The following is a 14,192-nucleotide window of genomic DNA, read 5'->3' as shown; positions in this document are numbered from 1 at the left end:
CCTATATGCCAGGCACTGAAATCCATAACCCTCTGATATTAGAAGAATATTAGAACTAGAGGAATAAAGACAAACCTAGTTACAGCAAGGTTGTAGGTAAGAGCATTGGGATGTTGGAGGCAATAGATGAAATGACAATAATGCTGTAGATAAAACAGCTGGGAAGGCTCTTTACTGAGAATGGGTTGACATGTAAATTGTTTGACAACCTAGATCTTGAAAATCTTGGTTTCTCATTCATGCTACCCTCCAAAATTGAAACAGCCCAACCCTGTTTTAAGGTAAATAAACACATACACCAGTGCATATCAGGACGGATGGGGCATCTGTGAGGCGAGCACATCGATAGAACTTAGCAGTATGAAAAAGCATCTTGTAAGTAAAACATCCAGAAGAACGATCTGCCTAAAATGACCTTTGGCTTGGGGTGCCAACATTGCCAAAGGTTTACATAAGTTTCATTCAGTGAAACCAGTACCCACCATCTCACAAGGCTTCAGAAGATGCTTCAATTCAAAGACCCCTCCAAGCATGACCAGGTGAATAAAAATGAAGAGTCAGACATTTGAAAATAAAGACAAGGAAAGGGAGTACAGTTGGCCATGGCTCCTGCCTCTGAGATTGCCCAGCGTAATGCTTCTTCAGACAGCAGCAACGCCATCCCCCTCAGGCTCCTGTCCACTTTCCACTTCAGGTTCTGGCAAATTCAGAAGTGCAGGAAGTGACTTAGTTCTTGGAAAGCACTCCAATAAATACACAACAGCAAGGTTCATTAGAAAGTCTAATGCAACGGAAAACACCTTAAAAAGTAGATTTTATGTTTTGTAGGCGGATTTTGTGATTTCAAAAGCTGTGAGGCTTCCAGAGCTGGTCTATTCTGTTACCATGAACACCTCCAGGCCATCTTTGGAAGATGGCTGAATTTCAGAATTCTAGATAAACATGTCACTGTCATTAAGTCAGCCAGGATGGACATGGTTCCAAAGAGATCAGAAACCTAACTGGGCCATTCCTCTTTGCATCCCCAGGGCATAGGATTCATAGCAAACAGTCAACAAGTATGGAATAAATCGACAAGCCAGTACATAAGTCAAGAGCTCTCACAACTAAGAGGTAAAGAGGCTAATTAAATGGTGAGAACAGGAATAGTCTATTCCTTCTTTTCTCAACCTAATTGACTCAAAGCCAAGCTGCAAATCAGACTCAACTGCATTTACTCTCCTCCTCACAGAAAAAATCTTTATGAACTCATAAATGCATATAGTGTGGTAAGTAAGAGGATTCAGAAAAAATGAAATTATGAAAAACAGGATGCCTCATAAATGGGAAAATAGCTAGGTGCGAACATTTTGAGCATGCAAAGGAATAGAAATTGCCCACTTTACATCTGTCTGCCTTCTTTGTTACCCTTCTGTGTGAAGGACAGGACGTCATTACTCTAACAGCATGGTGCCTCTCCTCCCAGATGCTCATTCACACAGCAACCTACTCAGGTTCAACCCACTGGGGCAACAGATAGTAATGAGATAATCAAGTCTGGCTTCCTTGAAAATCCAGAAAATTCACTCACTACAGGTCTATGTTTTTGTCCCTAATATATATTTATATTATTCATCATTTCGCGTCTTTTACAACACATAAGCTCTGTGGTATCACTGACCCTACTGAACACATTTTACACATTATACGGCAGCACACTCCGGTACTGTCTGGAAATAACTTTAACGATTAAATTTCCCAAAGCCAGGAAGCGTGGGTCGTTGCTGTTTTTTGTTTTGTTTTGTTTTGTTTGCTTGTTGTTGTTTTTTTTTTTAGTAGGTATTATGGGACATTTTTCTGACTGTAAAAAAAAAAAACTCAGTCCTAAAAACATCAAATCTGTTTCTGCCCATCTGATCAGCCAATACCCCAAGAAGGAAACAAATCTTTGAGACTACCATTCTTTTTCCTATTTTTAAGAATACTAAGAAACCAAGAGGAACAATGCACTATTCACTCGAATGCAGGCCATTGAGGGGAGGAGAGGGATATTTATGCCTGTCCACAAAATGTTTAGTGTGCAACTTTTTAATTACTATATTTATGGGACTATCCATAATATATTCACTAACACAAATGCTCTACAGGGCCATTTATCCTCAACAAATACATTAATGTTTCCCTCCTCTTCTACAAACCCTTATTATGCTGATGTGAGGCAAAAATGCCAAGAATTCTCCCCAAAATAAACATTTCATGTCAACAACCACTTGCTCCACTATCTCCCTTGTTAACTATTTTATGATATTGTAGCATCTCTACTTAAGTATTTGCTGCTATTGACCTAAAAGACAAATCTGTAAACAAAACGTTAAAAAAAAGACTTTGTTTTAATGAACCATTTTTTGATAAGAAAGCTGGTGCAAGCTACTAAAAAAAATTGGTTATGCTCCTCACAAATATTCTATAACTCATTATAATTCTCTGCCTCACTATGCTGTTATAATACTATATAATTTCTGCTTTTTAGAAACCGCAAGGAGGAAGAAGATCTTGAGAATGATCAAGATTTTCATAACAGTTGAAGGACTGACTACCCATCTAAGTAATAAAATGGGTTTAGCTTCAACCGTACTGGATTAAATTTTTTTTCTAAAATGTAATGCCTTCTCGGAACATACAGAATATAATTAATCTTTGGTGACGTGGGATCATCAATATGACTACCAATTATCTTGCTCCGTTGGAACATGAAAACACTGAACTAAAGGAGCTGGCTCAGGGGATACTGGGCAGAGGCTGAGTTTCTACGGCCATGACCAGAGCTGGCAGGATTGGAGTTCCTCCCAAAGCCAACAGGACACTCTGAGAATCAAAACTAAGATTGCGGAGTTTCAAACAGCAAGCAAAGTACAGGTATAAAAACACCCTGGAGAGCTAAAGGTGAAATCCAAGTTACAGATCCAGGTCTAGAACCAAGCAGAGTCAGGATCCTAGAGGAAGAAAAAAATCAATGGAATAGAGGGACAGGGTGCAATACTGGTTTTGTGCGCACTGCTGGTAAATGGAACACACCTGCCTATGAAGGCCAGTGGCGAGACAAGCTTCGGAGGCACAGAGGGCTGTCTGCTCTTCTACTCAAAGGCCGCTGACTGCTCGGCTCCAGGAGACACTTTGGCTGCCTTTCATATCCTTATCTCCTCGCCCTCGCCCCAGCCCTCAAGAGTCAAGTCTCATTGCGGTCAGAGTAGGAACCTTTCCCTTTCTCAAGTCAGCTATGATTTTGGAAACCAAATAAAATTTAGAAGAGAATGAAACTTAAAATACCAAACTCCAGATAAGGTGTGAAGGGCACAGTGCACAGACTCTGAACCCATACTTGGGCAGCTGAGATGTCTTCTTTGTTTATTCCTTGGTTCTTACAGAATGCAAATAGTAGGGCTCATTTGAAGTCAGTTAGTACAAACACAGCCAGGCCTAAAACATGCCCTGGGGTGATATTTGTAAGTTGACTACTGTTATTTAACAAGGACTTCTTCTAGAGAGATCCAATAAGCCAGGTATCTAGAAACACAATGGAATTAATTGCTCTGCCGTGAAGCATCTGTGGGGATGTGGGAATAAACTCAAGGGTTGGATGAATGAGGGTTTTGCCACTGGAGAATTAAGTGGTTGGGGGCAAGTCGATTACCCTGTATGCCTCATCTGTAAAATGGGTTAATGATACCTACCTTGTAAAGGTGTGAATAAGAACAAAATGTACAGCTCAGATGATATCAACAAATGTAAATTAAACCTTAATTAAGTGGAAGCACCGCACAGAAGCCCCTATGACACACAGATCTTTATTTAGAGCTGAGAAAGTCATCTGCCTTGCGGTTTCCACCCAATTCTTGCCAACTCATATGATAAGATTCCTTCCCCAAATTATTTTCAGCAGAACTTTTGGTTTATAAAATGTTTTTAACTTAACTGCTTAAATAAGAAGTATAAGTACTACTGCATTTTCAGATTTTAAAAAAAGCTAGAACGTAACCCCTCCCCCCCCCCATTATGGCATTCTCAATGTGTTTCTTCCTGAACGTTTTCTTATCCGAGTTAGTTCTTTTCTCTTTTTTCCCATTTTTTTCTTTTTTGAGTCTTTTTGGATCTTTCTTCTCTCTTTAAGTCAAGGCTTGCAGAAACAGTAATTAACATCTTTATGTTATTCGGAAGTTTATAAAGCACTTTCAAATACATTACTTTATTTCCCTTAAATTACTTCTACTTGTTTCTCTTTAGTTTCCCTTGCCCCACTTTCTAAAACACAGGCAGAACTTTCTAAAATCAGCAAAGTAGCAATTTTTACCTTTCCAACTGCCAACACATTAATACACAATACTTTGTACAATTGTCTAAAGTATACAGTATACCTAAATCCTAACACATCCAATTCTTCTTGTGAGCAATTTTTTTTTCCTCTGCAGTGATGAGCTTTTGAAGTTAATATACAGCAAGAATTACGTAAATGTACTGACATCTTAAAATAAGACAGGTGAATGAATCTCTTTAGGAATCATCAAAAATAATAAATGAAAAATAAAAGGTGAAAAATGCAGAAAGATAAAGTTCTTGTTTCAGCGTTCGGTAAAATTTCCATTATCTATCTTATCAGAGCTATTTTTCTCCAAGCTCTGCATTAAATAATCTGATTCTTAAATCTGTGAAAACCACAGGGGATGTGCCCATCTCATTAAAAAAGATGATCTTTTGAGTTATGATGATGAGAAAGAGCATCTATTTTTGGTTTTAAGGACAGAAGTATTTCCTGCTTGTTGCTCAGAGGCAGTGACACTTCTAGTAAGCTTTAGCACAAAACAGATGCCTAGCACTCTACCTATCGTGATGAAAACAAGAACCTTCGAACAGAATGTTTCCTCTCTGAACTTCTATATGCTCTCAGTCTTGATTTATCAACAAAGAACATGGAGCGCTTGAAACAGGAAAATATTAATTCTATCATGTGAAGGTAAACATTATTTTGTTTTTTGAAAAAAAGATGTTCTAAACTCTAGATTAGGAGTAAGATCAGATTCCCTGATACTCATTCAAATCCTGCAGGACACAAAACCTTTAAAATTTGAATTAGCTTCCTCTTTGCTTTACAGTGACTGACTAGGCCCATAATAATTTTACAATCTTTGCTATACCTTAATAATATGTTAAACATTGTAAAAGAAAAAAATCACCTGCTACTGTTAAAATGGAAGTACTATTTAAAGACAAAGTTGAAAGAGAGATTATATACAGTCCAGATTCTGCTATGGTGTTTACATGTCCAATAATGTAAACTCTGGCACATTATAAACGCTCCCACATTTCATAAGAGGGAGTGATTTTATCCTAGAAATGGAGAAGATGTCATGGTCTAATGTTGTTCTGTACAACCTACAGAGATAACTCATAAAAACGCAGTGTCCTGCACAATACAAGGGGGACCACATAGAAAAGAATGTTTTTCCACCTTGGACACAACTCAAATCAAACTAGTACAAAATCCAAGAAAGACTGAACCAAGTGAGATTAAGGTTATGGAAAAGCATAGAAAGTGGAAGTTATTTCTTTACAATGTTGAAAGTGTATATGGGGCACCTGGGTGGCTCAGTCGGCTGAGCTTTGGCTCAGGTCATGATCTTGTGGTTCGTGAGTTCGAGCCCCACATCGGGTTCTGTGCTGACAGCTCAGAGGCTGGAGCCTGCTTCAGATTCTGTGTCCTCCTCTCTCTCCGCCCCACAGAGCTTGTGCTCTGTCTTTCTCTGTCTTTCAAAAATGAATAAACATTAAAAAAAAGAAAGAAATTGTATGTTATTTTTATGACTGGGTTTGAGGTCACGCTTAGAATTTATACTTTAGACATAACTGAGCCTTTTTCCTGTTATCTACTCAAATCAAGAAAGGGTGACAACTAGCTCATTTTGACAATGAGTACATAACAGGAAAAAGGCTCCATTTTTGGATGAAACTGAAAAGTATAATAAATGGAATCCATCTTGGAATAACCAAATAAACTTTTCTTTAATGGACCAGACAACCATGAATCCAAATTGAAAGGCCAGATATCAAAAGTTCACTAACAGGGATTTTCAGTTGTATGTGGTAGATTACAATCATGTGCTTAACTCTATTCCCTCTAAAATGCCACTAAATGACACTTAGCAAGAGGCAGAGATATACATATAACAAGAAAGAGAATGGAAGAGAAGAAACTTAATGGAAAAAAATTCTGGAAAATAGAAATCAGATGGGCCAATGATGAGTAAATTTGCAATGCAAGGACAGACAAAACTTAAATGTCTACAGACAGAACCGTCATGAAGAAGTAAGCCAATATGGGTTATTTAGGAACCTTAGGAAAGTGCAAATTCAGGCACAGTTTCATCAAAAGTCCAAGCTGGATGGAGACGGCAGTGTGGAGATGCCACTGAAAACCAGAGTACTGCTTGCAAGACGTTTTAAGGAGCAAACTTCCAGATCCTTCCTCCACCATGAAGCCTGTCAACTATCTCTCCCTCCATCTCAGGTTTGCTCCTTGCAAAAGTTAAACCCAAGAAGGTCTGGACTCAGGACACTAGGAACAATGACCTAGTAGAGACATCACACTGAAAGAGAGGACTGAGTGAAAGTGGACACTCTGAATGGAGAGATCCACAGCCCCTTCCCTTGCTGGGTTTCTACAGCACCGGCCACATAGGAAATTAGAAGACTTTTCTAGAGAAACTAACCAGCCCGAGTAAAGAGATCTATTGTTACTAAAACTACAAAGGGGGCTTCTGAAAAGAAAAAGCCATCCAATAGTAAGACCACCAGTTGACGAGAGAGAGAGCTTGTCAACTTGTTCATGCAGAGAACTTCCAATCAGTTTTCAGTGTCTCCACGTATATCAAATGGACAGCAATCACCAGACATGTGATGAAGAGTCTAACATGACAAATAGAAACTTTAAAAGGAAACAGAGTCAATGCTAGAAGCTTTGGAAACTTCATATATACATTATTAACTCCGATGGGTAAAAGATACTGCATCCATAAAGCAAAAAAGAAGAGGATGCTATAAAAATAGAAATATTGAGTGAACAGGAAAGAATTCTTAAAATTCATATTATGATCATAGATATAAAAAAATCCATAGAATAGAAAATAATAAAGGTAAATGCACCCTGGAGTAGAAGAAAAAATAAAAAACAGAGGTCAAAAAAATTTTTTTAACAATAAAGTGAAGGAAAAATACAAAAGTTCCAGCATTTGACAAGTAAGGGTTCCGAAAAAGAAAGGATACAAAAAACAATGGGAAGAAAATTATCTTCCACCACCCCCTACAAAATCTTCACAATAAATGAAAAAAGTTATAAAAACAAGGCACGTTATGATAGATTCTCAGAATATTAGGAGACTAAAAGAAAAGACTCTAAAGGCTTCCTCCCTCCGCTCAAAAAAGTCACATGTAAAATAACCAGAAACAGAAAAGCTTCCAACAATTCAATAATAAAATTGGAAGCAGACAAAATGGAATGAGGCCTCCAAAACTCTCAGGGAAAATAATTTCCAACTTTAAATTCTATACCAATCATGTATGAGGAGAGACTAAATGATATTTTCACACTTGCCAGATCTCAAAAAAAAAAAAAAAAAATACATCATACACACTCTTTCTCAAGAAGCAACTGGGCAATGTGCCTCCGCAAAAGAGAGACAAAAGCAAGGGAGATGCCACCCATCCAGGTCAATTGAGAATTCCCAACATGATAGTAAAAGAAAATTCCAGGTCCACAGCTGTGCATAAGATCTCAAGAGTAAAGTCCAGAACGGAGCACGCAAGCAGAAGGTTCTGGAAAAAAATGTCATACACACATATGTGCACATGTAAGAACTGAGAGACAAAAGCTGTTGTGTCTGACCTTATTTGAGAATTTGGGGATGAATAAGTGAATCAAAAAAAGGAACTTAAGTATGCTGCACATAACAGAATATAAAGTCCTAGTACACTGCATAGCTTAGCTGTGAAAAATATTTATAGTGAAAGTAAGCTGAGATACAACTATCTTAGAGAGTGAAGGAGAATAAAACAAAGCTAACTCCTAAAAACAAAACAAAACAGAAAACCCCAGAGCTAACTCCTTAACTTCCTTCATAGGAATTCAATGTTTAATGTGCAAAATTGAAAAAAAAAAGAAAGAAATATCAATATGAATGTATTAATTAACTATATGGAAGTAAATATAAGAAAAAGAGCTGGGGGCCCCTGGGTGGCTCAGTGGGCTAAGCATCTGACTTCGGCTCAGGTCGTGATCTCGCAGTTTGTGGGTTTGAGCATCAGGCTATGTACGACAGCTCGGAGCCTGGAGCCTGCTTCAGATTCCATGTCTCCCTCTCTCTCTGCCCCTCCCCTGCTCGCACTCTGTCTCTCTCTCTCTCTCAAAAATAAACGTTACTAAAAAAAATTTTTTTTTTCTTTAAAAGAAAAAGAGCGGGGCGCCTGGGTGGCTCAGTCAGTTAAGCAGCCGACTTCGGCTCAGGTCATGATCTCGCGGTCCGTGAGTTCGAGCCCCGCGTCGGGCTCTGTGCTGACAGCTCAGAGCCTGGAGCCTGTTTCAGATTCTGTGTCTCCCTCTCTCTCTGACCCTCCCCCGTTCATGCTCTCTCTCTGTCTCAAAAATAAATAAACGTTAAAAAAAAAATTTTTTTTTTTAAAAAAGAAAAAGCTAACTGGAAAGTAATTGCCTCTCAGAAGTGGAAAATGACAATGCAAATAAGCAGGCAGGAATTTATAAGCCATATATATATATATATATATATATATATATATATATATATATAAAATTGTAAATAAAAAATAAATTTTAAAAATGGCAGAAATTGATCAATAAATATATAAACCAGCCAACCATATAAGACAAACTGATAATGTGAGATTTCATTCTATATATAAATTAGGAAACAGATAAATCTAAATCTGTTCCTCCTAGTTAATCAAACTGTTAAAATTTAATTTAATGCATTTTATCTTTAAGTAGCAAGAAATGCACAGGGAGGTCGAATATGCCTAAATCCTTAAGTCACGTCTCTAGCTTTGGTTAGCACATAATGAAAGGGTCCCTGGACACCAGGGCACAGCCATGTTTGTTTTCATCAAGTTCATTAACTGCAGCTGCAAATGGACATCTGTGTTCACCATTCCCCTTCTACCTGAGTCCCTACTGTGGCTTCTTACAGTGAAGGTTTGTCCTTATTGAAGGGTCAAGGACAGAGAGTATCCAGTATCTGAATCTCCTCCCTTTGTTTGTGGAATTCATCATCATGTGAGTATTGATGAGAGCCACACTTTTCAACATAAAGGCAAAAATGGCGGGGGGGAGGGGGGTGACACTTGCCTTCCCAGCACCCCTGCAGCTAAGGCATGAGTACATGACTTAGCCTTAGCCAACCCTGGATCTAAAGCTGGAGACACAAAGGCAGGAGCAGAGAGAAATTACAATGGGTAAGGGCAACAGCAACAATATCCAGTGCCAGAGGTAGCAAAGGCTGAGGTGACACTGTTGGAAGCAAGTGTCTGGTCCCACTGTGGTGGTCAGGGTGAACCAGCATTGTCCTGTGTTCAGCAACAGGGTCCATTTACCCTGCATAGAACTGATCATATCATATGACCTTGACTATGAATCTGGCTGTACAGTCTCTATTCATTCCTGCCTTTTTACCAACTTCCAGCAGTTCCAGAAACTACCCAATATCTTCTCAAAATATTCTTTCGCTGCTTAAATCATTCACCCAGTCTCCATTGCTTCTAAGAACCCTGCCTGATATACTTTCCCAGGATACATAGGAAGACATAATTAGCTTTCTACTGAAGTTAAGAATAAAATGTTTATGCTGCATATGATACTGAAGCAGAACCAAGGGTATTTTTCCACAGGGAAACATGGGGGGGGGGTGAGATCTTAAGTATAAATACAACTAAGCTGCTGGAATGTTACAGGTTAAAGAAGTTTCAATGGGCTCATCAATTCTTTGAATTGTTTTCTCTCATTAGAAAACACACTCCTAGTTCAAAACCACTAACTGACTTTGTAATCAGTTTGTGAATTGGGAGTTGCCACTATTTACAACTGGCAAAAGACTCACACTCACGATTCTTACTGTGAGTGGGCAGAAGAGCAGTGGGTGAGGAAGAACAATTTTGTCTTTCTGCTTAAAACAAAGTTTTCTGAGAGATGAAGTCGTCTGAGAGGCAGTGGTCAAGCACTGCACGTGAATATGGAAATGCAAAGCAAGCCAGCCAAAGGTTTATAGTCCATTGCAGAAACATCAATATTGCCAAGAAGCTACATTCATCAGTTCAGCGTACTGCAGCATGTTTAGTCCCAAGTCGGAGAGAGCTGAACCCGAGGCCATTTATCTGCATATGTCTCAGGCTAACCACACAAATTCTGCAGACGAAGCTAGAAGTTAAGATAGATAGCTTAGAACTAACTGTTGATGTGATCAAAAGGGCTTCATACAAAGAGTCTAATGCAGTAATGACGTTACTAGAAATGGGGGTGCAAAGAAAGAAAGCTTCTCTCTGTGGTAGCCATTGTGTCTGGAAACTGAGGAAGTCTTTCATGACAAAGTAGAGCTACAGTTAAAGTCATGACACAGTACAACTACGGTTTTTGTTAGTTGTGCAGAACAAGATTATACACACCCTGTAAAGAAGGCTGATAAAATAAATGCAGAGCCTGAGGTGTGCATGTAATTTCCCTGCCTGTGGTGTTATTTCATAAAGACCTGCCAAGGGATCAATTCCTCAGTCACAGAAGTCAGGCTATAAATCACCTTGGAAGAAATTAATTGTATTTCAGTTGGTGATGTGAATGCCACCTCAAATTCTATCACCTGCCGAAACATCTTTACCGTATATTCGTCTGTGCAGTCAGTTCCCATGAAATATCTAATGGCCTCTAAAACAAGAGTTTCATTCCACAGTTGTCCAAGTGAATTATACTGCGCTCACACAGTGTTTTGAAAAGCTGAGATAAATTCATCTCAGTTAATCCCGGGTTCAGTCCCCTCACCTCGTTTCATTTGGGGATCGCAATGGACAGTGACTCCACACAGCAATAATGTGTGTGTTAGCAAAGTAAATACAGAATCTAATTAGCTAGCACAGTGCTGTAAAGAACAAGGGACAGTTCTGCTATTTAGGTTTCAGAAATGAAAAGAGAGAAGAAATCAGTCCCAAGATTTCCCAATAAATCAGTCTCAAAAGCTGTTTCCAAGACTACCTTTTTGAGAAATTTAAAAGTAAGGGCCGGTTTTTTATGCACAAGTGCAAAGGAGGCAAATTCATAGCTAGCTAATGAAACTCAAAATGGTGGAGCCATGAACGGCTATTTGCAAAACAGAGTCATTGTATCCAAAGCCTGACTTAGTATTTAGGAATATAGAAGGATCTCTTTGTTTATCCCCCCTCTGCAATGACTTCAGAGATCATCCAGAAATTTACGAAGAGGGGTTTTATTTTGTTTTGTGTAGGTTCTAGTTCCATCCATTATATGTTTATATTTTTACTCTAAGATTCTCCATTGGATTATATAATCTCACAAATATTTTCTTAACCTGAATTTGTTTTTACTAAACAAATATGGCAAGATGTAATTAAAATAGCACTGACTTCACCAATATCACAGAATGTAAACTGACAGCTAATGAAGTTCTACGGAAAGTATAAAATGGTGGAAAAAAGTAACTAAAAGCACGTCAGATGAGCCACCAATCCTTCAACACTTACTACAAACACAGCAGTCTGTAATAGGTGTGGAACAGAAGTGAGGCATGTGACACAGTCACTGGCCACCGGGAGCTTAGCATATTCATGCAACAGGACACATGGAACTATGAACAAACACTGGATCAGAGACCTCCTGGAAAGATTTAGACTTTAAGGAAAAGAAGTTGGATAAGTCAGATGGGGCCATATTCTGTCAGATTATTAAGTCTATTATACACTTTATTTTTAAAAATTTTATGCGACATGAATATGTCCACACCTCTTATGTCATAAAGAATACCAATCAACAATGCTGTCAAAGCCAATTTCATGCAACTAAAGTAATTTACCACATCTTGCCAACATCGCTCATCATATTGCAGTATTTATTTTTGACCAGTCTGAGTCTCCCACTAGACTATGAGATATTACAGGTCAGAGAGGTGTCCTACTGAACTTTTAATGCTTAGTCTTGTCAACTACTGAACACATGATAATCCATTATATTGTTGATGCTGAATCAATGAATGAATGAATGAATGAATGGTGTTATAAGAGTAGCTGTTTATTTGGTAATTTATCTGAATACAAAGATTGGTTCTTCTTTTTTTAAAAAAATTTTTATAAACGTTTATTTATTTTTGAGAGAAAGAGTATGGGCAGGAGAGTGGGAGAGAAAGAGGGAGACACAGAATCCGAAGCAAGCTCCAGGCTCTGAGCTGTCAGCACAGAGCCCGATGCAGGGCTTGAACCCACAAACTGTTGAGATCATGACCTGAGCTGAAGTCAGACTGATTCTTGACCACAAAATAGTTCAGGAGGCTTCTACAAAGTTACATTTCATTAAGAAAATGGTGAAAAATTAATAATCAAAAAGTATGTTAGAGGTATTCATTGAAGCATTATTCATTATAGGAAAAATAACATTCTGAAGTTTCAGTAAGTAGGTAAAGTGCTGTTCTATGATGGTCAACCACTCAATAGATTATGGAGCTATTAAAAATGACAAATATGAAGGCCTACAACAGAGGAAAATTAAAATCCAACACAAATAAAAAACGTTTTAATGGTGGAAAGCTGAAAGATTTTCCTTTAGGATCACAAGGATGCCCACTTTTGCCACTTCTGTCCAACATAGTATTCTCAGTCCTAACCAGAGCAATTAGGCAAGAAAAAGAAATAAAAAGCATCCATTGTAAAGAAATCAATAAAAATATCTCCACTTGCAGATGACATGAAAACCCATCACAGATGCAGAATAGCCTAAAGATTCTACAAAAAACAGTTCAAACTAATAAATGAATTCAGCAAAGTCGCAAGGTATAAAATCAACACACAAACATCATTTGTGTTTCTATACACTAACAGTGGGCAATCCAAAATGGAAATTAAGACAATTCTATTTATAATAGCATCAAAAGGAATAAAGTATTTAGAAATAAACTTAACCAAGGCAAAAGATGTAAACATGTAGTCTGAAAGAAATTAGAGTCAAATAAATACGACATCCTGTGTTCATAGATTAGAAGATTTAAAACTGTCAAGATATCACTACTACCCAAAGTAATACAGATTCAATGCAATCCTTATCAAAACTCCAATGACACTTTTGCAGAAATAGAAAAATCAGTACATATTCTCTCCTGTAATAAACTTAAAGGGTGAATCACTACAAGTTACCAACAAACACTTATAATTAAACTATGAAGTAATATTTTGAACATCACACATTGGAAGCTACTATTCAGATCCAGAGAGGATCCAACACTTAAAATAGAATGGCATCGGGGCACCTGGTGGCTCAGTCAGTTAAGCATCCGACTTTGGTTCAGGTCATGATCTCGTGGTTTGTGAGTTCAAGCCCTGCATCGGGCTCTGTGCTGACAGCTCAGAGCCTGGAGCCTGCTTCAGATTCTGTGTCTCCGCCTCTCTCTGCTCCTCCCCTGCTCATGCTCTGTCTCTCTCTGTCTCTCAATACTAAAGAAACATTAAAAAAAAATTGTATTAAAATAGAGTGGCATCGGGTTACTAGAGGGAAGGTGGGAGGAATGGGTTAAATAGGTGATGGGTATTAAGGAGGGCACTTCTTGTGATGAGCACTGGGTGTTGTATGTAAGTGATGAATCACTAAATTCTACACTTGAAACTGATATTACACTGTATGTTAAATAACTGGAATTTAAATAAAAATTTTGAAAAAAAATAAAGTACTTGTTTTAAAATGAAAAAAAATAAAATAAAATAAAACAGAGTAGCATCATCACCAATATTCAGGCTGACAAGGGACCAAATTCATGACTTTTCACATGAGGCGATCACAGAGGAGACTTTGTACGTCGTCCTATCAGAAAAGAAGTCTGTCATTGCACTTGAAAAACATACCAACAGGATAGTATAATATCAAGTGATGGGAGGAACGGCCTTCTCTAGCA

General features: G+C 38.1%; 1 protein-coding gene across 8 annotated transcripts in view; it reads right to left on the bottom strand.

Annotated features, from left to right (window-relative positions):
• Positions 1-14,192, bottom strand: part of APBB2 (amyloid beta precursor protein binding family B member 2) — a 382,950-nt gene that overhangs the window by 238,668 nt on the left and 130,090 nt on the right. The window lies entirely within an intron of this gene.

This window comes from Panthera tigris, chromosome B1 (genome assembly GCF_018350195.1).
Source record: "Panthera tigris isolate Pti1 chromosome B1, P.tigris_Pti1_mat1.1, whole genome shotgun sequence".
Lineage (NCBI taxonomy): Eukaryota > Metazoa > Chordata > Mammalia > Carnivora > Felidae > Panthera > Panthera tigris.
The sequence above is the reverse complement of the archived record's forward strand: the minus strand, read 5'-3'. Positions and strand labels throughout refer to the sequence as shown.